Genomic DNA, 25733 nt, shown 5'->3' on the forward strand with positions numbered 1-25733 from the left:
CTTGGGCGTTCTGTCTGTCTGTGTCATTAGGAAACATTACAGTCAGGTTAGCGTTGAAGAATACTGGTATAAACGATGTATCAATATATTTGTTCCAGCTATCATCATTATCGTAAGTAAATAACGAGTTTGTTTCATTATTTTGCCCTGCAAATACAATCAATAAAGTTAAGCAAACAATGAAAAATATATGACTTTAATGTAAATGTAAGAAGTAGATAATTATAAGCCTGATATCTTTGATGAGTTTCTTTTGCACAAATATATAAATGTGTAATAAAACTGGCAGTCAATAGAAAATGCCCGCATGCGAGTCTAAAGAACTGTCGACTAGAGGTAAAATAAGAAGATGGCAAAATAATTAGCACAGATACATGTCGCTGTATTAGAAATTCTCAACATTAGATTGATCTTAGTTTCCTGTCATATACAAATATCATTACCTAGCAATACGTGTGTATGTTCTGTTAGTTTTCAAATGTTTTAATTTACATCTTTGTTACTTTATCAATACATCATGAACATAATAAAATAAGCCAGTATTATCACTACAGCAAATTACAGTATACTCTAATGAAAGTAAGGCATGACCTATCAATTATAAACACTAAACTGTTTGCGTACAAAATTATAAGCGTGGTATCTTTGATGAGATTTTTAAAAATAAATTTGGATAATTTGCAACTTGATAAAATTTTTATAATGTTTTCATTTTTTCAACAAAAACTTAAAATTGAAGCATAATCATATTTAAGCACCGCATTAATATTGTAATCGTTATAACATCAAATTATATACGAAATATCTAATCAGTTGATACAGGCGCCACTAAAAATGAAATGTGAAAATATTAAAAGTTAACTGAACTTGGATGATGGGATTTGCTCATTAGTCTCTGTGGGAAATGTAAATAGGAATTAAAGGTATTTACACATCAAAGAAAAAAAAATCTAAATATTGACAGTTATGGGAATGACATTACATTTAATTCCGTAAAAGTAAACTTCATCTTCAGTTGCAGCAGCTCCCTTTGATAAGGTAACTCCATCTGGGCCAGTATATTCATCATCTATGTTGTCATTAAAATTTCCAAATAATCCTGAAAATAAAAAGATAATGAATTTGTTATTAAAAGTCTTTGCACGTCACAGTTGTCGTCAATACGATGTCAAAAAGTATTTAAAAAAGATTCTTGAATACAATGTATTTATGATCCATACTTACTTACAACTTCATATGTTTAAACAAGGGATACAGTTTCAGTTGTATCGTTACCTTTTGAGACCAAACAAATCGATAAAACATTGGGCTATTTGTGGTACATATATCAAACAAATCGATAAAACATTGAATTATTTGTGTAGCAGATATCTTCTCAGTTGAGTCTTTAGTAGGTATGTTTTTCAAATGTGTGAAAAGCATATTCTCATTTATACCATGTAAATACAAAATTTGCAATAGAGGCACCTGTAAAGGTATTTTTCAGACTAGCTGATGCAGAAACAACTGGTTCGATCATGCCAAAGCTGACTGAAACCGCAACTACTAGTCCAACAGAGAATGTCATCTTGTATACTGTTTTATTACTGCCAGTTGTCTCCTTGCATACTGTCACACCGGTGTAAACTGCTGAACTTGTGTTAAAATGATGAGTCACAACACTGCCATTATGGACGAATTCTGAAAATGAAACGAAGTGAGGAATAATTATCTAATGTGATTACACATGTTCTATGAAACGAAATTTCCAATAAGACATTTTTTATAACATTCCGACATGCTAGAAGTAAATAATTTAACATTTTCTACATATTAAGTTATCTTGATGCATATGTAAACAAATCACAAAGAAATGTGTTTAAATCATAATCCTTTACTTTAAAAAATGTGAAGGCACAGTTGTTTTGGGACCATCTGTGCATTCGTCTGTGAGTTATATTTTTTTCATTTTTTTTTAGTCTATCGGTATTATATTATTTAATAATTTATGTTTTTTTTTACTATTAAAACATGTGTCGATGTTTTGAAAATTTGAATGTCACTTAAGAGATCAAAATTGAACACAGGAAATTTGAAATAGGTAATGCTGGACTAGTCGTAAAACTCCTCTTTCATTTATTTTGTTACAAATCTTTCATTGTTATTAGTTTTTTTTCTTATTTCGAACATAAATGCTGAGCTGACCGTTTTTGTTAATAGTGTTTTCACTAAATTTTGAAATTGTAAAGAAACCAAGTGTTCAACTCACTCAGGCAAAATTGACCTCAGATAAATTTGCTATCTTTAAGGTCCTTTTTGGTCATATAGCTCTTCAACTATTTCGGTTCTCAGACATCCTTGACTTTCAAATATTCGATTTTGATCGTTCCTGATAAAGGTAAATCCAGATTAGCGCTTCGGAGGTTTAAAATTCATAACGTGCTGTTTTCATTTGTTTGCATCTTTTTGTACTTTCTTTTGTTAAAAATTTATCCTGTGCAGTGATACTCCTTTACTTTTAGGGAGCGATTAAAAATCACTGGTGTTAAACTGATAATCGTAACTGGAATTACGACGATCCCAATACGGCGACGGCAGAAATAGGTAAAATCTTTTCAGTCATTTTTCTCAAATGTAGCCCGTTGTTGTCAAGAGTTACTCAGCTGCAAGGTTTTTCTATACCATTACATCATATTTGAATCGTAATGGTGCACTATAATTGTCTAAGCGCTTAGAAAATTGCCGTCGAAAAATTCGGGATGATAATCGTAATTCGATGGCATTTTTCTTGTTTGATAATTGTAATTTCTTTATGGGATAATGGTAACTGAAAAATAATAAATGTGTCTTCCAGCTTGTCAATGGTATTTTGTGTGTAAAAACGGCAATGTCCAGTTAAACGATAACATTAACGCGCAAAATAAAAAATAATGAAGCAACTTACAGGTTAATATTTAGGACAAATTTACTTACATGTATATATCTCGATTTATAACTGACAACAATATGCATAACCTTTTAATATATACATGTACCTGTTAAAGATATGGAAAATGAAGAAGCTGTCGAGTCAGTTATTGTGGTAAATAGATAATTCAAATTCTTTCAAAGTTTCAATGTTGTTTTCGCGTTTAGGGTTTTTTTTTGGAAGTGGGGAAAAGGGGGGGGGGGGGGGGGGGGTATTAGCATTATCCCATATCCCAAAAGTGCAATCCTTTCAAATGAAAGTCCCGTATACCACATTTCAATATGCCATATGTTTTGCCTCAAATATTGCATATATCCAATCGACTTTTAAATCAATAAAAAGGGCAAGTTAACCTCCCCTATCTCAATATTCCATATACCACGGGGGTGGCTGTGGGTTACTTCCTATATGAATATATAAGTTATAACATGGATCAGATTTTTGGTCTTCGGCAATATTTGATAGGGGATATTTTTTTTTTAATTTCAGCAGCACGCCAGAAGTGACACCACCCCTTCCCCCGTGCCTTATACAGACTTCATTTATCATAAGATCGCTGTCAGTTTTGAGTTCCCTGTTGTTTATATTCGGGGATGGTTCCACAAATTATGTAAAAGGAAAATGGGGGGGGGGGGGTGCTATAAACTGAACGTTAATACTAAATTTCGGCGAGAAATGAACAAATTTTTCCATCAGTTACTTAACTGCATTATTGGATTTAACAGTTGATACTTTGATTGGTGGATATGAGTTTTCATTTTGCCCTTTTCCCCATTTCAATAGAAATACATATAGTTTAATTTTGGAGTGAAATGTATCCCGGTTAAAATAGCCGTTCATATTTTTCAAGTGAATTCACTTTTGTTCTGTTTTACATTGATATTTTTTTTGATTTAAAAAATTAAATTCAAATATTTTGATTAAATACCCATGTATTTTAGGACGTTTCTTTAAACAGGGTGGATGGTAAAGGATCTAGAATAGTTACCAGTTTATTGTTACTATTGTTTATTGTTACTTGTGTTTATTGTTCCTTGTGTTTATTGTTACTTGTGTTTATTGTTCCTTGTGTTTATTGTTACTTTTGTTTAGTGTTACTTGTGTTTATTGTTTTTTTAGCCTTAACTAAATGGCGAGTATAGTCTTGCGAAGCATTTGAAGGACTGAAAAAAACACAAATATATATTATATATATATATGTGTATTGGTCCTCAGAAGGCATAATATGTAGATCATCACGGTCGAAACTGGTTTAATTACAAAGACTTTAATAGATAATCAAACACATATGTTGTTCTTCAGAAAAATGCATGACAATTATGAATGGCTAATTTTTGTTTTCATTTGATAGAAAAGTACTAAGTATATGGTAATTATGCAAGTACAAAAATGTTCTTTGTTACCTTCAATATTTTTTCTCTACAATAACTTCCATGCATATGTATGCAGCATATTTTTCATATACCAAGTATTTATGATTTCTTGAATCAGTTTGTTTCTGATATGGCGGAATATGCGCTATGATTTCTTAATGTTGCAGTCATTCTTTGGATAAATATAGCCTGTAATGTAATTTAAGGCCACATCAATTTGATTTCTTGATCTTCGGGCTTTTGGTCAAACTATTAAAGAACGCAAATCCATGTTTGCCAATGAACTCCACGTCACCATGTGCTTAACTCCATAACACACAAAGCATTCCAACTTTTCTCTACTCTTATATTATCATTAAACGTTTTAAGGATGTCATATTATTAGAATGCCAAACTAAGTTGGTGTTGTTAAAATTTATAGTTATTTTCTGATATATCGAAATGTCAGTGACGATCATGAAGTAGCTAAGCATTTTTATAGTATTTATGGGCTATACAACTTTTTACACATTCAAAAAGGTGTGACATTTGTTTTCAAGTCCGTATTTAAATAGAATACCAAACAATTATATTTCTTTTTAACTCTAAACATGAAGAGATCATGATGACATTTTTTTTAATTTTCTCCCATATTTTGTGACGGTCCTAGTTCCTGGAGTTTTCAGTATTTTAACATAGTTCGTGTTTCCCCGTTTACAAATTTATTGAAGCTGGTCCCCCTTCCAATTTTATGATATATACTAGTATGTAGCTGTTTACATTAGAACTGTAAATCATATATGCACAAAATGAAATGTCATAAGATGTGGGAACGTTTTCGTGATTAATTCATCATCATATTTTCATCATATGCTATTAGATAGACGTTTTTCGTGTCAATACCAATCAAACACTATCCAGTTACAATTATCTTCTTATTTATTAATACCGAAATTACGATTATCATTTTTGCGAGTTACGATTATCATCCCGAATTTTTCGACGGCAATAACATAAACGATACCAGTTTTTCTGCACCAGATGCGCATTTCGACAATCAATGTCTCTTCAGTGATGCTCAAAGTCAAAATATTTGAAAATCCAAAGCTTATTAAAAAAATGAAGAGCTATAAGCCAAAAAGGACAAAAAAGTATAGCCAAAGCCGGGCAGGGAATCAGAGCTTTGAATGAGGGAGATACATTCCTTAATTTTTCTAAGCGCTTAGACAATTATAGTGCACCGTTACGATTCAAATATGATGTAATGGTATAGAAAAACCTTGCAGCTGAGTAACTCTTGACTACAACGGGCTACATTTGAGAAAAATGACTGAAAAGATTTTACCTATTTCTGCCGTCGCCATATTGGGATCGTCGTAATTCCAGTTACGATTATCAGTTTAACACCAGTGAAAAATGCTCAAAGTTCATGATTGATAACTTGTTTAATAGTTATTTTTTTTAAAACAGGAAAATTAAACATTATTGGTTTGTTCAGTACTCAAAAATGTTATTGTTTCCAAATGTAACCAATTAACCATTTTATTGTAAAAAACGTTACAAGTGCCGTGATTTTCTTCTGCATTTAATTAACATTTCGAGGTAAACAAAAAATCCGCAGGTCAAGACTGTTACAATCTTAGCCTAAAAGCCTGTGTTATAAAAAAAGAAAGCCTTTTTCCTAGTAACGTCACCAATGAAAGTAAACAGCCTTTCATCACATTAAAGTCAATTTACCTATATCATCTTTGTTTGCATTCAACCTTATCTCGACTTTTTCACTTAAAGGTGAAAATTGTTGCGCTGCTATAGCACTAAATATTGTTGCATTCTGGGTAACATTATCTCTCACTATTGGAACAGTTCTGCCTTGGAGCTCAAAGGATGATGATTTCAGTAGTACAAATTCTCCATGTCCATTAAAAGTAAATGCAAGTCCATCTAAGGTAACTACATGTGGATCTCCTACAGCAGCAGCTAAACAAATGAATATAATATAATTCAATTAAATGAAAATTAGTTTCGTTTATTGAATTACCAAATACGTGTACTGATAGACTTGACAAACTGAGTCGTCCTTTACTGCTATTGTTATGCTAATATGCGCATGTGAAAGTTGAGTCGTAAAACTCCGTGCATTTTAATAGTCACTTAGTCTTTGAAAACCAAACCGAGAAGACGATGTAAAATTAAGAGAAAGATTATATACAGATAAGTATAGTATGAATTCAGTTTATGGGAATACATATTTTAGATTCAATTCGGATCAAATCTTATTCTATATTTTTTTGATAAACAATTATGATTAACTTCATTTCACCGAATTCAATTTGCAGTCACGAAGTAATGCAAACTTTTTAATTGAATAATTTCTACAATTTTGTACACGAATTACCTAAATATGTTTAATTACACGTTTTATTTTGTCGTTGATGCAGAATGTTGAGGTTCACCTGCTAATGTGTAAATACAGCTATATGTGTGTGTTTACCTACAGGCTCAATTATTAAATATCATATTCACATTTGTCGGATTACTGATATATGGGTGATAATTATATTCAGATAAGACACAATTTGAGTAGCTCCAGCGTACGTACAGTACTTGCAACCTTAGGCGTTACTGTTTGACGTGAACTTGACTGATCGGTGAATGATCGGTGACGGATGTTTGACTGATCGATGACTGATCGGTGATCGATGACCCATAGAATCCGTCAGATACGTCAAAGAAGCTATGTGAGAGTTACCTTGACAACGGTCAGCGATCGATTAGTAAAGTAATTATATGCACGGATCGGACGGATACGTATATAATTAAAATCTTATGTAAAACGAACTTCACAGTATTTACATTCGATAAACGCGGACCTCTACGAAGACACCTTTACTCGTTAATTTTTAATCAACTGGTTGCAATAACACATAAATAATATATAAATTACTTTTCAAGCATTACATGTATTACTTAATATTCTCTTGTACCTGAACGTGGTATGTTTTATTCAAAATCATAAGGCCTCAAGTAACGATTTTTTTTATAAGAATTTCATACTTCATTTCAAAATTGTAAGGACAAAAATACTTTAACTTTTTTTGTGTTGAATACGAATGTAATAATTTCTGTGTTTTGATAGAAAATACGAAATTCCATTAGATTTCAGTACTTTTTGTACATCAGGATTGATTGTTTTCCATGAAATATGCTAACTTTGAGGGAAAAGATACTAATTTTTTTTTCGTGTTGAATAAAAATGCAAACATTTTTTTTATATCCGGCAGAAATAAAGCAACCTCAAATGCAATCAGACATTAAAAATGCATTTAGATCAGTACTTTTGTATAAGATATGAATAATTTAAGGATATATATGCATAAACTTTTGTTTTTGTTGAATAAGAATGCAATATTTTTTTTATTTTAATGGAAATTATTGACCGCTATTGGATTTTTGTACATTTTGTAGTAAAGGATTGGTTTTTTTTCAATTAAACTAAGAGAATATCAGAGAAAATATTTTAAAATGTTGTTCGCAATGTATAAAATTAATAATTTTTCTTCTTTTGATAAAAGATAATGAATGTTAATTGTAACTAGTTATGTCAAAGGCCTTGAGATCAGTTTTTTATAAGAAATTTAATAATGTAAGGAGAATAATACTTAAACTTTTGTTTGTGTTGAATACATATACAATAATTTCTTTATTTTGATAGAAATTATGAACCGCCATTTGATTTCAGTACTTTTTGTTCATCCGGATTGGTTGTTTTTCATAAATTATGGTGAATTTCAGGGAACAGATACTAAATTTTTGTTCGCGTTGCTTAAAAATGCAAATATTTCTTCTTTTATTTCTAAAATATTGCAACGTCACTTTCAATAAGTCATTATAAATGCCTTTAGATAAGCAATTTTGTACAAAATGTGAATTATTGAAGGATAAATATGCATAAACTTTTATTTTTGTTGAATAAGAATGCTATAATTTCTTTATTTTAATGGAAATTATTGACCACCATTGGATTTTTGTACATTTTGAAATTCAGAATTGGTTGTTTTTCATAAAATTAATAGAATATCAGAGAAAATATACTAAAATGTTGTTTGCATTGCTTAAAATTACCAATTTTTCTTTTTTTGATAAAAAAAAAAGGCATTGATTTTGTAACTAGTTCTTTCAAAGGCCTCAAGATACATGTAAGATTTTTTATGAGAATTTTTTATAAATAAAGTTTAAACTTTTGCTTATGCTGAATAGGAATGCAATAATTTCTTTATTTTGTTAGATATTATGAACAGCCATTTGATTTCAGTACTTTTTGTTTATCAGGATTGGTTGTTTTCCATCAATTATGCTGAAATTCAGGGAAAAAATACAAAACTTTTGTTTGCATTGCTAAAAAATGCATATATTTCTTCTTATATATGAGGAATAATGCAACGTTACTTGCAATCAGTCATTATAATTGCCTTTAAATAAGTAATTTTGTATAAAACGTGAAAAATTTAAGGATAAATATGCATAAACTCTTATTTATGTGGAATATGAATGTAATAATTTCTTTATTTTGATAGAAATTATGAACTGCTATTAGATTTCTGTATTTTTTGTACATCAGGATTGATTTTTTTTCATAAAATATGCTTAATTCATGAGAAAAGATACTAATTTTTTATTCGTGTTGCATAAAAACTAAGAGAATATCAGAGAAAATATACTAAAATGTTGTTCGCAATGTATAAAATTAATAATTTTTCTTCTTTTGATAAAAGATAATGAATGTTAATTGTAACTAGTTATGTCAAAGGCCTTGAGATCAGTTTTTTATAAGAAATTTAATAATGTAAGGAGAATAATACTTAAACTTTTGTTTGTGTTGAATACATATACAATAATTTCTTTATTTTGATAGAAATTATGAACCGCCATTTGATTTCAGTACTTTTTGTTCATCCGGATTGGTTGTTTTTCATAAATTATGGTGAATTTCAGGGAACAGATACTAAATTTTTGTTCGCGTTGCTTAAAAATGCAAATATTTCTTCTTTTATTTCTAAAATATTGCAACGTCACTTTCAATAAGTCATTATAAATGCCTTTAGATAAGCAATTTTGTACAAAATGTGAATTATTGAAGGATAAATATGCATAAACTTTTATTTTTGTTGAATAAGAATGCTATAATTTCTTTATTTTAATGGAAATTATTGACCACCATTGGATTTTTGTACATTTTGAAATTCAGAATTGGTTGTTTTTCATAAAATTAATAGAATATCAGAGAAAATATACTAAAATGTTGTTTGCATTGCTTAAAATTACCAATTTTTCTTTTTTTGATAAAAAAAAAAGGCATTGATTTTGTAACTAGTTCTTTCAAAGGCCTCAAGATACATGTAAGATTTTTTATGAGAATTTTTTATCAATAAAGTTTAAACTTTTGCTTATGCTGAATAGGAATGCAATAATTTCTTTATTTTGTTAGATATTATGAACAGCCATTTGATTTCAGTACTTTTTGTTTATCAGGATTGGTTGTTTTCCATCAATTATGCTGAAATTCAGGGAAAAAATACAAAACTTTTGTTTGCATTGCTAAAAAATGCATATATTTCTTCTTATATATGAGGAATAATGCAACGTTACTTGCAATCAGTCATTATAATTGCCTTTAAATAAGTAATTTTGTATAAAACGTGAAAAATTTAAGGATAAATATGCATAAACTCTTATTTATGTGGAATATGAATGTAATAATTTCTTTATTTTGATAGAAATTATGAACTGCTATTAGATTTCTGTATTTTTTGTACATCAGGATTGATTTTTTTTCATAAAATATGCTTGATTCATGAGAAAAGATACTAATTTTTTATTCGTGTTGCATAAAAACTAAGAGAATATCAGAGAAAATATACTAAAATGTTGTTCGCAATGTATAAAATTAATAATTTTTCTTCTTTTGATAAAAGATAATGAATGTTAATTGTAACTAGTTATGTCAAAGGCCTCGGGATCAGTTTTTTATAAGAAATTTAATAATGTAAGGAGAATAATACTTAAACTTTTGTTTGTGTTGAATACATATACAATAATTTCTTTATTTTGATAGAAATTATGAACCGCCATTTGATTTCAGTACTTTTTGTTCATCCGGATTGGTTGTTTTTCATAAATTATGGTGAATTTCAGGGAACAGATACTAAATTTTTGTTTGCGTTGCTTAAAAATGCAAATATTTCTTCTTTTATTTCTAAAATATTGCAACGTCACTTTCATTAAGTCATTATAAATGCCTTTAGATAAGCAATTTTGTACAAAATGTGAATTATTGAAGGATAAATATGCATAAACTTTTGTTTTTTGTTGAACAAGAATGCTATAATTTCTTTATTTTAATGGAAATTATTGACCGCCATTGGATTTTTGTACATTTTGAAATTCAGAATTGGTTGTTTTTCATAAAATTAATAGAATATCAGAGAAAATACACTAAATTGTTGTTTGCATTGTTTAAAATTACCAATTTTTCTTTTTTTGATAAAAAAAAATGCAATGATTTTGTAACTAGTTCTTTCAAAGGCCTCAAGATACATGTAAGATTTTTTATGAGAATTTTTAATAAATAAAGTTTTAACTTTTGCTTGTGCTGAATAGGAATGCATTAATTTCTTTATTTTGTTAGATATTATGAACGGCCATTTGATTTCAGTACTTTTTGTTCATCAGGATTGGTTGTTTTCCATCAATTATGCTGAAATTCAGGGAAAAAATACAAAACTTTTGTTTGCATTGCTTAAAAATGCATATATTTCTTCTTATATATGAGGAATAATGCAACGTTACTTGCAATCAGTCATTATAATTGCCTTTAAATAAGTAATTTTGTATAAAATGTGAAAAATTTAAGGATAAATATGCATAAACTCTTATTTTTGTTGAATATGAATGTAATAATTTCTTTATTTTGATAGAAATTATGAACCGCTATTAGATTTCTGTATTTTTTGTACATCAGGATTGATTTTTTTTCATAAAATATGCTAAATTCATGAGAAAAGATACTAATTTTTTATTCGTGTTGCATAAAAGTGCAAATATTTCTTCTTTTATATCAGAAATAATGCATTATCAAGTGCAATCAGACATTATAAATGCATTTAGATCAGTACTTTTGTATAAGATGTGAATAATTTAAGGATATATATGCATAAACTTTTGTTTTTGTTGAATAAGAATGCAATAATTTTTTTATGTTAATGGAAACTGTTGACCGCCATTGGATTTTTGTACTTTTTGTAGTTTAAGATTGATTTTTTTTTCATTAAACTAAAAGAATATCAGAGAAAATATACTAAAATGTTGTTTGCAATGTATAAATTACTAATTTTTCTTCTTTTGATAAAAAATAATGAATGTTATTTGTAACTAGTTATTTCAAAGGCCTCAAGACCAGTTTTTTGTTAGAAATTTAATAATGGAAGGAGAATAATACTTAAGCTTTTGCTTGTGTTGAATGCATATACAATAATTTCTTTATTTCGAAGGAAATAATGAACCGCTATTTGATTTCGGTACTTTTTGTACATCGGGATTGGTTGTTTTTCATAAATTATGCTGAAAGTCAGGGAAAAAATACAAAATTTTTGTTTGCGTTTTTAAAAATGCAAATATTTCTTCTTATATATGAGGAATAATGCAATGTCACTTACAATCAGTCATTATAATTGCCTTTAAATGAGTAATTTTGTATAAAATGTGAAAAATTTAAGGATAAATATGCATAAACTCTTATTTTTGTTGAATATGAATGTAACAATTTCTTTATTTTGATAGAAATTATGAACTGCAATTAGATTTCTGTATTATTGTATATCAAGATTGATTGTTTTTCATAAAATATGCTTAATTCAAGGAAAAAGATACTAATTTTTTATTCGTGTTGCTTAAAAATGCAAATATTTCTTCTATTATATCAGAAATAATGCATTGTCAAGTGCAATTAGACATTATAAATGCATTTAGATCAGTACTTTTGTATAAGGTGGGAATAATTAAAGAATATATATGCATAAACTTTTGTTTTTGTGAATAAGAATGCAATAATTTTTTTATTTTAATGGAAACTATTGACCACCATTGGATTGTTGTACTTTTTGTAGCTCAGGATTGGTTTTTTTTTCATAAAACTAAGGGAATATCAGAGAAAATATACTAAAATGTTGTTCGCAATGTATAAATTACTAATTTTTCTTCTTTTGATAAAAAATAATGAATGTTATTTGTAACTAGTTATTTCAAAGGCCTCAAGATCAGTTTTTTATAAGAAATTTAATAATGGAAGGAGAATAATACTTAAGCTTTTGCTTGTGTTGAATACATATACAATAATTTTTTTATTTTGAAGGAAATTATGAACCGCCATTTGATTTCAGTACTTTTTGTTCATCAGGATTGGTTGTTTTTCATAAATTATGCTGAAATTCAGGGAAAAAATATAAGATTTTTTGTTTGCGTTGCTTAAAAATTCATATATTTCGTCTTATATATGAGGAATAATGCAACGTCACTTGCAATCAGACATTATAAATGCCTTTAGATAAGTAATTTTGCATAAAATGTGAAAATTTAAGGATAAATATGCATAAACTCTTGTTTTTGTTGAATATGAATGTAATAATTTCTTTATTTTGATAGAAATTATGAACTGCCATTAGATTTCTGTATTTTTTGTATATCAGGATTGATTGTTTTTCATAAAATATGCTTAATTTAAGGGAAAAGATACTAATTGTTTATTCGTGTTGCTTAAAAATGCAAATATTTCTTCTTTTATATCAGAAATAATGCATTGTCAATTGCAATCTGACATTATAAATGGATTTAGATCAGTACTTTTGTTTGAGATGTGAATAATTAAAGAATATATATGCATAAACTCTTGTTTTTGTTGAATAAAAATGCAATAATTTTTGTTTTCATTTTAATGGAAACTATTGACTGCCATTGTATTTTTGTACATTTTGTAGTTCAGGATTGTTTTTTTTTTCATTAAACTGAAAGAATATCAGAGAAAATATACTAAAATGTTGTTTGCAATGTATAAATTACTAATTTTTCTTCTTTTGATAAAAAATAATGAATGTTATTTGTAACTAGTTATGTCAAAGGCCTCGGGATCAGTTTTTTATAAGAAATTTAATAATGTAAGGAGAATAATACTTAAACTTTTGTTTGTGTTGAATACATATACAATAATTTCTTTATTTTGATAGAAATTATGAACCGCCATTTGATTTCAGTACTTTTTGTTCATCCGGATTGGTTGTTTTTCATAAATTATGGTGAATTTCAGGGAACAGATACTAAATTTTTGTTTGCGTTGCTTAAAAATGCAAATATTTCTTCTTTTATTTCTAAAATATTGCAACGTCACTTTCATTAAGTCATTATAAATGCCTTTAGATAAGCAATTTTGTACAAAATGTGAATTATTGAAGGATAAATATGCATAAACTTTTGTTTTTTGTTGAACAAGAATGCTATAATTTCTTTATTTTAATGGAAATTATTGACCGCCATTGGATTTTTGTACATTTTGAAATTCAGAATTGGTTGTTTTTCATAAAATTAATAGAATATCAGAGAAAATACACTAAATTGTTGTTTGCATTGTTTAAAATTACCAATTTTTCTTTTTTTGATAAAAAAAAATGCAATGATTTTGTAACTAGTTCTTTCAAAGGCCTCAAGATACATGTAAGATTTTTTATGAGAATTTTTAATAAATAAAGTTTTAACTTTTGCTTGTGCTGAATAGGAATGCATTAATTTCTTTATTTTGTTAGATATTATGAACGGCCATTTGATTTCAGTACTTTTTGTTCATCAGGATTGGTTGTTTTCCATCAATTATGCTGAAATTCAGGGAAAAAATACAAAACTTTTGTTTGCATTGCTTAAAAATGCATATATTTCTTCTTATATATGAGGAATAATGCAACGTTACTTGCAATCAGTCATTATAATTGCCTTTAAATAAGTAATTTTGTATAAAATGTGAAAAATTTAAGGATAAATATGCATAAACTCTTATTTTTGTTGAATATGAATGTAATAATTTCTTTATTTTGATAGAAATTATGAACCGCTATTAGATTTCTGTATTTTTTGTACATCAGGATTGATTTTTTTTCATAAAATATGCTAAATTCATGAGAAAAGATACTAATTTTTTATTCGTGTTGCATAAAAGTGCAAATATTTCTTCTTTTATATCAGAAATAATGCATTATCAAGTGCAATCAGACATTATAAATGCATTTAGATCAGTACTTTTGTATAAGATGTGAATAATTTAAGGATATATATGCATAAACTTTTGTTTTTGTTGAATAAGAATGCAATAATTTTTTTATGTTAATGGAAACTGTTGACCGCCATTGGATTTTTGTACTTTTTGTAGTTTAAGATTGATTTTTTTTTCATTAAACTAAAAGAATATCAGAGAAAATATACTAAAATGTTGTTTGCAATGTATAAATTACTAATTTTTCTTCTTTTGATAAAAAATAATGAATGTTATTTGTAACTAGTTATTTCAAAGGCCTCAAGACCAGTTTTTTGTTAGAAATTTAATAATGGAAGGAGAATAATACTTAAGCTTTTGCTTGTGTTGAATGCATATACAATAATTTCTTTATTTCGAAGGAAATAATGAACCGCTATTTGATTTCGGTACTTTTTGTACATCGGGATTGGTTGTTTTTCATAAATTATGCTGAAAGTCAGGGAAAAAATACAAAATTTTTGTTTGCGTTTTTAAAAATGCAAATATTTCTTCTTATATATGAGGAATAATGCAATGTCACTTACAATCAGTCATTATAATTGCCTTTAAATGAGTAATTTTGTATAAAATGTGAAAAATTTAAGGATAAATATGCATAAACTCTTATTTTTGTTGAATATGAATGTAACAATTTCTTTATTTTGATAGAAATTATGAACTGCAATTAGATTTCTGTATTATTGTATATCAAGATTGATTGTTTTTCATAAAATATGCTTAATTCAAGGAAAAAGATACTAATTTTTTATTCGTGTTGCTTAAAAATGCAAATATTTCTTCTATTATATCAGAAATAATGCATTGTCAAGTGCAATTAGACATTATAAATGCATTTAGATCAGTACTTTTGTATAAGGTGGGAATAATTAAAGAATATATATGCATAAACTTTTGTTTTTGTGAATAAGAATGCAATAATTTTTTTATTTTAATGGAAACTATTGACCACCATTGGATTGTTGTACTTTTTGTAGCTCAGGATTGGTTTTTTTTTCATAAAACTAAGGGAATATCAGAGAAAATATACTAAAATGTTGTTCGCAATGTATAAATTACTAATTTTTCTTCTTTTGATAAAAAATAATGAATGTTATTTGTAACTAGTTATTTCAAAGGCCTCAAGATCAGTTTTTTATAAGAAATTTAATAATGGAAGGAGAATAATACTTAAGCTTTTGCTTGTGTTGAATACATATACAATAATTTTTTTATTTTGAAGGAAATTATGAACCGCCATTTGATTTCAGTACTTTTTGTTCATCAGGATTGGTTGTTTTTCATAAATTATGCTGAAATTCAGGGAAAAAATATAAGATTTTTTGTTTGCGTTGCTTAAAAATTCATATATTTCGTCTTATATATGAGGAATAATGCAACGTCACTTGCAATCAGACATTATAAATGCCTTTAGATAAGTAATTTTGCATAAAATGTGAAAATTTAAGGATAAATATGCATAAACTCTTGTTTTTGTTGAATATGAATGTAATAATTTCTTTATTTTGATAGAAATTATGAACTGCCATTAGATTTCTGTATTTTTTGTATATCAGGATTGATTGTTTTTCATAAAATATGCTTAATTTAAGGGAAAAGATACTAATTGTTTATTCGTGTTGCTTAAAAATGCAAATATTTCTTCTTTTATATCAGAAATAATGCATTGTCAATTGCAATCTGACATTATAAATGGATTTAGATCAGTACTTTTGTTTGAGATGTGAATAATTAAAGAATATATATGCATAAACTCTTGTTTTTGTTGAATAAAAATGCAATAATTTTTGTTTTCATTTTAATGGAAACTATTGACTGCCATTGTATTTTTGTACATTTTGTAGTTCAGGATTGTTTTTTTTTTCATTAAACTGAAAGAATATCAGAGAAAATATACTAAAATGTTGTTTGCAATGTATAAATTACTAATTTTTCTTCTTTTGATAAAAAATAATGAATGTTATTTGTAACTAGTTATTTCAAAGGCCTCAAGATCAGTTTTTTATAAGAAATTTAATAATGGAAGGAGAATAATACTTAAGTTTTTGCTTGTGTTGAATACATATACAATAATTTCTTTATTTTGATAGAAATTATGAACCACCATTTGATTTCCGTACTTTTTGTACATCCGGATTGGTTGTTTTTCATAAATTATGGTGAATTTCAGGGAAAAGATACTAAATTTTTGTTCGTGTTGCTTAAAAATGCAAATATTTCTTCTATTATTTCAAAAATATTGCAACGTCACCTTAAAATTTTTAGTAAATAAGGTTTAAACTTTTGCTTGTGTTGAATAGGAATGCTATAATTTCTTTATTTAGAAGGAAATTATGAACCGCCATTTGATTTCAGTACTTTTTGTACATCAGGATTAGTTGTTTTTCATAAATTATGCTGAAATTCCAGGAACAAAATCCCAATCGCGATTTAAATCGTTTTAGCACTGTTCGGGTATAAAAATATATAACCTAAATAAAAACAAAAATCGCCATTCAGTTATAATAATATTTAAAATCAGTTTTATCTGCATATTTCTTTTTTTTTATTCTTAAAACTTTGCTGAATAATCACTAAAAAAAAGTTGATCTTTTGCACTTGAACGTTTCGTATTTTCCGTGGCGCCATTAATTAAATGAAACGAAACTAAGATTCCGTAATTTGTATTAGTTTATCATGTGACGTAGTAGAGTTCAATCCGTCAGAAAGGTCGATCGGTCCTATCCGTCCGATCCGTCCGATCAGTCAAATATTTTTACCATAAATCTGACGGATTGGTGACCCGAGTTTGACGCGAACTTGACTGATCGGTGACTGATCGATGACCGCTGATTGATCGCTAAAATAGTAACGCCTAAGGTTGCAAGTACTGTATCGATAAATTTATTTCATTTTAACTGAATTACTTGATAGATAGTAGTTAAGACGAATACTGAATTCTATGTATTTGAACAACTGCTTTTTAACAACTATAATTAAGAGACAGAAATTGATTGAGTATTAAGTACTTATTTTTTTAACCTTTTTGTGTATACAAATGCCTAGAGAAATGGTTATGGGCGTACACGGGTGCCCGCTGTTGAAGTTATGAAGTTAAACCGCCAGCGAGACAGTGTGGAAGGAGGAACCGTGACGTCTCTGCACAGTAAAATTCACAGACCTCAAAAATGTTATATAAGTTATGATAGCACAGCCGGTTCACTTGTAATCACGTCAAACAAAAAGGAGCAAAGTTACGTCTATTCAAAATATCGAGTCATGGACTGATGCATTTATTTTAAAATTATATGAAGATATTTTTGCAACGTTTTTCAAATTTAGCTACTGAATTGAATAATTATGTCAATTATTAGAGGTACAAATGTGTGTTTTGAGAAGATTTATCTTTATAATCAGCAATTAAAGTAGGAATGGCAAATAATCCTACAAGATCTTGGTCTTCTATTAATGGCATTTTATGGTATACTGTCATAGCGAATGGTGACCCGGAATGTAATACAATTCAACAGACAATTGTAGGTAATCGACCATGCTTAATGGTGCTTGTTTTCGACAGAATTGTTTTTATACCCATTCATGTTTGAAATGCGGAATGGCCCACCCTTTCGCGTTCTATCCACAACAATTAAGAGCAACCAAAGCTATCCTCGTGTTTCAAATGCAACCCGGAGCACATATCAAAACCTACTTGAGATTTTCACCTAGGACTCGAGCACATTTTCAAAGAGCAGGTAATTCGACTCAAAGATTTAGACCTCTAGAAAGCAAATTCCTTGCCCTAAGAATGGCTGCACCACAAACATTAAAATTTTAACAATTTAAATTTTATCTTTTTCAGAATCGTTAATTAATCCGAAGGACGTATGGTGTCTTGGTTTTTCTCCGATCGATGTAACAAAATTAAATAAGCTTCTTATTAATTACCCAAAACGAGCATGACGCAATGTTTTCTATAAAGGATTTTCTGAAGATTTTAGATTAAATCATTTTGGAGCACGATGTTGGATTGAATATTTACGATCTGTCATTCAAAGTCCTGAAATCGCGTGGAAAAAATTCATGAGTAAGGTAAAAAATGGGCGCATAGCTGGTCCATTTTTGAACAGATCTATATCTAATTTAAAGTGTTCACCTATAGGCGTAATTCATAAGAAAACTGGTGGCTTTAGATTGATAACACACTTATCTTTTCTGCCAAATTTGAGTGTTAACTTTATTAATGATAAGTTCACTACCGTAAAGTATTCGTCTTTTGACAATGTTATTGATATGATTAAATAAACTATTAACACAGATTTATGTCTCGCCTTTTTGTTATTTTGATACTAAATGAAAATGTTGAAATAAAAAAAAAACAAGACTTTAACATGTAAGTTATGCAAAATATTCAAAGTCAATGAACAATGACTTAAGGTACAGGGCCAAATAATCTCCATGGAAATAAGATGTACCAATGCTAAATCAACTGCATACCAAATATCATTGACCTACTTCTAGAGGTTCCGCATTATTTGATCTAATTACAAACTAAAATATGTAAACAAAACAAAAGTTTCAAAATCAATAGACCATGACTGAAGGGGCAAGGCCAAATTATCTCCATGGAAATGAGATGTGTCAATTCTTATACAACTCAATACCAAATATCATTGACCTACCACTAGTGGTTTCCCAAAAACTGACCTAATCACAAACCAATACATGTAAACTAAGCAAAAGTTTCAGAGTCAATAGATCATGACTGAAGGGGCGGGCCCAAATAATCTCAATGGAAATGAGATGTGTCAATGTTAATACTGCATACCAAATATCATTGACCTACCACTAGTGGTTCCCAATTAACTGATCTTATCACAAACTAATGCATGTAAACTAAGCAAAAATTTCAACGTCAATAGACCATGACTAAGGGGGCGGGCCCAAATAATCTCCATGGAAATGAGATGTACCAATGTTCATACAACTGCATACCAAATATTATTGACCTTCCACTAGTGGTTCCCCATAAACTGACCGAATCACAAACTAATACATTGTTGAATGTAACAGCATAGTTTTTTTTTACTTTTGTCTTGCTTTTTGACTCCGTCAAGGCGAGACAAAAATTTGGTCCAAATGTTGAAATTGGTAAAAACGACATTAAGTCCGCCTTCAGATTACTCAATATCTATGCAGGGGATTTTGATCTTTTAGAGTTTAAACTTCATCAATATTATTTCATAGAATTCATAGATAAATCATAGCCAATAGGTTATTCAGAATCCAATTGTTTATTTCAAAATTTTTCAACTTTTATTCAATGGGTTGTCATTAATGCGTCGCATTCAAATAGTCTTGAGCATTGTGTTGATGATTTTCTATTTGCCGATAAAAGCAATACTTAGGATTGCAAATATTTGATGAATAGTTCCGATATAGTGTGTTGTCTTCTAGGAGTCCAAATTGCTCATGAAGGCCCGACATCGAAACTTAATTATTTAGGCTTGCTTATAGATATAGAAAAAATGTTGATAAAAATTCCGGACGGCAAAGTATTGGAGTTTAAATAAAACAATTGGATGGTTATTGGGTAGGAAAAAGATAACTTTAAAGGACCTGCAATCTTTGTGTGGGTCATTAGCTTTTTGTGCAAAAGCACTACCTGCAGGCAGAGCAATGGTTTTATTTTAACTCCAATACTTTGTCGTCCGGTAAGTATTAGAGTTAAAATAAAACAATTGAATAGTTATTGTGTAGGAAAAAGATAACTTGAAAGGATCTGCAATCTTTGTGTGGGTCATAAGCTTTTTGTGCAAAAGCTCTACCTGCAGGCAGAGCATTTATCAGACGAATTTATTTGGCAAGGAGTTGCACAAAGAAACCACATCATTATTTCAGAATCACAGAAGGCATCTATCAAGTCTTATTGGTATGGGAATTATTTTTAGACAAATTTAACGGCATAAGTTACATGCTTGACCTTGACTAGACTTCAAATTCAAATTTATTTATTTACTGACAGCGCTGGTGGTTCAACAAAAGGGTGTTGTTGTTATTTCCAAGATAAATGGGCTTTTCTCAAATGGCTTGTTTAATGGTCTGGTACTTATGTTCTCAGGGATATATCATACTTTGAAGTGATACCTATCATTTTAGCCTATTGCACTGTCGGTTTACCTTTGGGGTAATTTATTCCATAAAAAGAAGATTTTATTTAATTCGGATAATAACCCCGTGGTTAAAATTTAAAAAAAAAGAAGACATCAAAATTCTTGCGAATAATTAATCTTATTAGACATAGTATACTGGTCGTTACTAGGCAATTTTCACACAAAAGCCGAGTTTATTCCTGGTTATACAAATACTTATAATTGCAAATTGTATTTCTCGTAAAAAATTTCAGAGATTCAAAAGTTTGGCATGAACAGCAGATACACGTCCAGCTACCATTTCAGAGGAATTTTGGAACATTTTAGACCAGAAGTAGCCAAATTATTGGACGCATCGAACTCTCAGAATACATGGAAAACTTATAACAATGGATTGGCCCCTTTTTTTCATTTAGATTTAGGAGATACATTGCTGCCCAGTATCTCGCATTTAGTTAATTATGTTGCTTATCTATCAACCTAAGGGTATGCCCCTGCAACGGCTAAGGTATACCTATCAGGTTTAAAGCTATTATTTACGAATAAACGAGCTCACCAATTTGACTTCGTCGTTTATTGTACAAAAGATGTTGAAAGGAATGGACGAATTATACGATGTAGTAGATAGTCGAAATCCTATAACCATAGAACTGTTAATGCGACTAATAAACTTTTTGCAATTTGTATGTCCTTCATTGTATGAATGTACATTATTTAGAACCATGATTTCATAAGCATTTTTTGCATTTTTGTGAATTGGTGAAATAACAATTAATAGAAACACACCGCATGTCATTAAAAGCGTTGATGTCAATGTTTCACAACATTCACAATCTGCATATATCACAGTTCCTTTTCCAAAAACAGATCAAAAAAGTTTATCTACAACATTAACAGTGGAAAGTTTTAATCAAGCAGCTATTTGCACCGTGAGATCATTATTAAACTTTTTTTTCAATCAGACACGAAAAAAATGGACCACTTTTTTTGTTATTTTAACAAAACCTCATCATGCTATTTTTTTAATGTAATCCTATGACTGCAACACGAATAGGTGCAGCAACATATTTTGCAAAAATGGTCATACTGATGAAGAAATTATCACTTTAGGTCTTTGGAAATCTTCATCATTTAAACGTTATATAAACGTTATATAAAACATTGAGCTAACAAAACTAAATATATTTTCAGCTTGTCTTGGTAAAGAAATATTGATTGTTGGTTCTTCAATTATTTGCAGTGCTCGTGATCACTCAGAGAACCGACCTTCGGGTAGTAATTTAGGTCTCTTGAAAAATAACAATTGTTTTTACACTGGGCAGGCAAGTGTGGTATAAAATGGGATGATGTTGCTGGTACAGTTTACGGCTTAATCAATTTGTGCAGCAAAATTTCACAAGCTTCGATATTGCATTGTGCTAAGAATGATAATGGAAGTGTACCATGTGGTGCTCTCCTTTATCAAATAAAATTAACAATATCAATTTGTCTCGTATGCTCCAAAAATGCTCACTTACGTGGTCAAGCATTCTCCCCCACCGTTCATGGCGTTATTCAAATGATGATCATGCAATGGAAGTTACACGAAAAAGAATAAACAGGGGAGTGAGATCTTATATACTTAAACATGGACGATGTGTAATTAAGTATCTAGATTTTGACGACCGTCATCCAGCCCTATATTATGACGACGTAGTACATTTGTCATTTATTGAAAATGATATTTTCTTTTTTTAATCAACTACAATCATCACTTGAAACATTTATAAAGCATCCACATTGTTTTGTATTTCCTCATGATCACATGTAATCTACCAGAAAACATAGTTCATGTTGATACTCAATGAAAATACATGGTCTGAATTAAATGAAAATTAAATTCGTTTATTGAATTAACAAATACGTGTACTGATAGACTTGACAAATCGAATCGTCCTTTCCTGTTATTGTTATGCTAATATGAGCATGTCAAACTCCGTTCATTTTAATAGTCACTTTTTCTTTGAAAACTAAACTGAGAAGGCGTTGTAAAATTTAGACCCACCCTCCCCAACCCTTATAAAGTAAGCTTTGTTTGCTGCTGTTCTTATTTAATTTTCAGATGCTTTAGTCCTCTATCCGTCATTGTATCATACCGAAGTACAGTCACACCACTGGAGCGAAATTCACTTCATTTTATGAAGACTATGGATAGCCCAGGTGCTACTTCTGAAATTTTGCTGAATGGACCGCCTTTCAGTTCACCATCTTTGGATCGCCCAACTGTGATACACTGATTAGTTCGATCGTCATCAATTTTGATTGATTGTCAAATAATTTGGTTGTATACTTGTGTTGCAGTTGTTTGAATGAATTTTGATTAAATGTTGCCATGACAATTCAATATCCTAACAAAATCAGTGTTTGTTATTTGTTGTAGTGAAATACAAATAAAGTCATCAATGGCATCAGCTCGTTAATATATTATATATTATATATATTTTATATTTGGGCCATTTACATCAAATGATTACTTTGATCAAATGATATATTCAATAATACATTCATACGATTGACAAAACTTTTACATGAAAATCTTTCTCACTTGAAATTGCAAACTTGTGTTAAATCTTAATTCCACTGGGCTGTTGATACCCTTAACTTGGGAACTAAACAGTAACAACTTTACTGCACCACAAGATGCACCTGAGATCACCCTCGGTTTTTGGTTGGGTTCGTGTTGCTCAGTCTTTAGTTTTTTTCCATGACGTTGTCAGTTTATTTTTGACTTCGTCGAAAAGCTGATAAACCGAAAAGAAATAAAAAGCAGTATAAAGTGTATAACAGGGAACTATACTGAAGCAGCTTGGCAATTGTTTTTCTATAAACAATATCATTTATTTAACATTACGTTCTGGTATTTTATCGAACTTCTGTGAATCAGTACCGTTTTTTTTTAATTAAAAACTCCTTTATTTAATACAAAGTTTTAATTCTTGGTCAGCATACGATAATAGTTTAATGTATCTTATCCACAACTTTTTTTGTTTAACTATGGTAGGTTTGACCGTTTGAAACGCTATGTGCAATAGATGAAACAGAAGAAAAAACTGTTCACATAATATTGGTAAAAAAAATTAAATAGAAGTTTGTAAAATAACTTTTACAGACATACATATTTGCAATCATTGTGGTCGTTATGAATAAGAGTAGGGCCAACATATGAATGCGAAAAGGAAAACTTCTGAGAGTTGTTCCTACTGTTTTGGATTTATACTACTCAAAGAAAGTTTTTGAAACACTTCCATTGAGATTAACATGATTAATGGGGGTCAGAATTTGAGGGTTCATATCTTTGTAAATAAGGATTAAAATATTCTGAAATTAACAGCATTTCCGTTTTAATGGATGTTAAATTGATTCAAGAAGAAAATTACAAGCTGTGACTTTCAATTTTGAACCCTTCCCTTAAGAAAACACAAACTTTGAAGATAAAATGAGATTTTGTTGTACTTTATTTTAATTCAGAAGTTGTGTTGTTAAACCTATTTTTAGTAGTATATTTTTAAAATAATTAGGTTCTTTAGGGGAAAATAAAACTGTTTTAGTCAACCAAATGCTCTAAGACGATTGACCAACAAAGTTTGGTTTCATCTGGCAATCTGTTTAAGAGAATACATGTAAAAATCAGCATTTTTTTGTCATTTAGAGGCTATGGATGTCGTTATCTAATAGGAACGTGACCCCTACAGATTTATTATATTCAATCAAATGGTTTCAAAGAATAGATTGTCAATGCTTCAGTCTTTCAGATATAAATTTAAAACAATATTCAAGAAAATTTTGGTTGCATATTGGTCTATTAGTTTGGGCAGATATGTCTAAAATATCTGACATAGCTGGGTTATTATTTTGGACAATGTGACTATGTGTGATAGCCCCAGATGATATAGAAATTAATTAACTATTCGAGGAGAAGTGCCTTCAAAATTATTTTAGATTTGCCAAATTGATACAGAGAAGTTTTTAAATAGTAATCAGTGTACAGATCAACTGTCGAAAAACGATGACAGATCACAAAGAAAAAGAACGAATTCTGCGACATAATGAAATGTATATGAAAGTCTTATGGGAACAAATCGTTAATAGTCTATTAGTAATACTATGATCTTGTTTATAAATATAAAAAGATATACTTACCTACAGAACTACTTTGAAACAGGTCACAAGATGAAACGGGTCTTCGTGCCAAGAACTGGCTACACAAACTTGTCTTCACATAGTGAGAATAAATAGATTTACAACACGAATCATACATCTTATTATCCTCATCTTGTGAACCGGGAGAATAACGCTGGTATGTATTCATGCCATTCACTTCCACATGATCAGTAATCAGCTGACCTTTACTGTCATAACAACATCGTTTACTTCTAGGATCTAAGCCTGATACAGCCTTAGCTGACATGTAACAAGTGTAGTCAGTTGGAATTCTATCACTTACTATTTCTGCATAAAACTCTTTAATCATTTGTGAATTTACACAAGGACAGGTGGCTGCATCATTTGCCTTAATCTGGTTCACTACATCAGCCTGGTCATTATTTATCCAATCCCTACAGAGAATACCATGATGTTCAAAGCTGTTGCCATTATTTGTGAGTCTGAACCCAAGCTTTCCTTCACTTGGCATCCCGATACCTAAACTGTTCCATTCCTTTCCTGAGAGTTGTAAACTTTCACCACTAACAGCATCGATCTTCTCAATCAATGGTTTTGTCATGCCAACATGTGATGCCATCAAATTAAGGAAAGAGTATGGATATTCGTTTGTGGTGACTCCTTCATTGGTTTGTACGGCATATCCTATTCTAACTGGATAATTAGCTTGAGAAAAGATTGGTATGTTCCAACTCATAGCACGGTCTTGGTAGGTAACGACTGCATATGTATTGTTATAATCAGTAATTAGTGATACC

Source organism: Mytilus californianus, unplaced genomic scaffold (assembly GCF_021869535.1).
Source record: "Mytilus californianus isolate M0D057914Y unplaced genomic scaffold, xbMytCali1.0.p SCAF_1, whole genome shotgun sequence".
NCBI classification, from domain to species: domain Eukaryota; kingdom Metazoa; phylum Mollusca; class Bivalvia; order Mytilida; family Mytilidae; genus Mytilus; species Mytilus californianus.